General features: G+C 35.1%; 1 long non-coding RNA gene across 1 annotated transcript in view; it reads left to right on the top strand.

Annotated features, from left to right (window-relative positions):
* The window catches only part of LOC107575550 (uncharacterized), a 5,008-nt gene that overhangs the window by 763 nt on the left and 2,500 nt on the right, over positions 1–1,745 (top strand). The window contains exon 2 of the long non-coding RNA XR_001607895.1: positions 86–90. This is a non-coding gene — a long non-coding RNA (uncharacterized lncRNA). The remainder of the gene's footprint in view (positions 1–85; positions 91–1,745) is intronic.

The raw sequence follows: 1,745 nt of genomic DNA, 5'->3' as shown, positions 1-1,745 counted from the left end.
AAATGAAATTGGGATATACTCTCCCTAAGTAAATCTTTATCATTACTATCTTAAGATTTAAAATTATTTTGTACAGATCCATTAGATTTTGTATTCTTTTTCAGAGTAAGACATCTCTCATCAGCCTTTCCAGACATTTTAGAATAATTCTGACAAACCCTGTTATAAATCTAACAAAATGCTTGTGAATCTTGCTTATACTATTTATTTTTTGTTCCGTTGACTTTTTTATGGTTTATAACAAAAAAAGTATTTTTATTGCCACAATTCTGATTGTCACACCAAATTATATAGTGTTACACTATATGATGAAATGCACCACACCACAATTTGTCAATGCAAAAGAAGTGTGTTTTATATGCATTAAACATTCAATTAACATTAATAAAAATAAAAATCATCAAACATACCAACATTGTTTTAATACTTTTAAAAATGTATTTATGAAACTCAGAAATATGAGTAAATCAAACTCCATCTCACGCCAAGAACCTTCAACATGAACATTTTAAGATTAGAGAGTGTGTGTTGTAACAACAATTATAATTGTTAAACAGTAAAAATATTATCAGCTTACAATTAGTCGAATGTTTTAGATTGGAAATTCAGACATTTATGGTATTAGTAATAATGGATACCCATGGGATAATAACGGATAATAACAGATTCACATGGGATCTTTAAACATCAGTGGAAGCTGAAAAGCCGAAAGACGAAAACATTTCAGATCATACTGAACTTCAGCTGGTCAGTCTGAGAGAGCTTGGCAGACCTGTGAAGAGGTTCTGGCTTAGTGCTGGGCGGTATACTGGTTCATACCGAATACCGGTGTTTATTTTTGTTATGATATTAATTTTTAAAATACCGCAATACCGGTGTATGCCACTTAAATAACGTTTGGAACGTGACACTGTTTGAAAGGGGCAGTGGCGGCTCGTGGGTTTTAAAATAGAGGAGGCACACTAAATGTATTGGTCTGGGATCCCTGCCGATTATTATTATTATATTATTTGCTTAACCACTTTAAAATGGCTTTTTGCTTGCTTTTAGTCAGAAAAGGTAAAGAAAACGACATACATACAGCAAGATAATATAATTTCACTTACCTGGCCTATCATTTGAAGAAAACATCCATCCCTTCTTAAAAGTCTGTGTTAAAAGAGAGCTGCTTGTTGTGACATTTAATTAAGCCGACTGCTGTAACCTATATCCAGCTTTGGCTGTTTTCCCTAAATTTGTATATATACTGTTTGAATGACAGCTTGGTAAATCTGTTCAGATATTCAATATCGCTGCTCATCATAAGTACTTGGTACATTATCAGCGCAGCGGCAGACGTTCAAACTAATATGACGTAATTTACGTCTCTGTGATGCTTGGTTGATATCAGAAAGAGGCTAGCCTCCCTTACGAGGTTTCTTTTATCAACACTCCTCAGCGCTGAAAGTGAACACTCGATGCTGATTGGCTTATTTTTTTTACCAGTGGAGGCACGAGAGCTCAGCTCTCCCCCGACCTCCCCCTCCTCTTCTCTATCATTAGCGGTTGTAATTACATCAGCAGATTCGGCACGTTCGTGATAGAAAAGCGCCGCTTTCATGTTATGATGTTACAACTGTGAAATTACAAAGAAAAAATACACATTCTGAGACATGAACTCAAATGAATTGTGAATTTTATTAACATTAAATCGTCCTCCTCCCATTTTCACCTCAAAATTATGGGGAAGCTGTGCCTCCCCGACG

This window comes from Sinocyclocheilus grahami, unplaced genomic scaffold (assembly GCF_001515645.1).
Source record: "Sinocyclocheilus grahami isolate Dianchi unplaced genomic scaffold, SAMN03320097.WGS_v1.1 scaffold2715.1, whole genome shotgun sequence".
Classification (NCBI taxonomy): Eukaryota; Metazoa; Chordata; class Actinopteri; order Cypriniformes; family Cyprinidae; genus Sinocyclocheilus; species Sinocyclocheilus grahami.
Note: the sequence above shows the minus strand (reverse complement) of the source record. Positions and strands in the feature narration are given on the sequence as shown.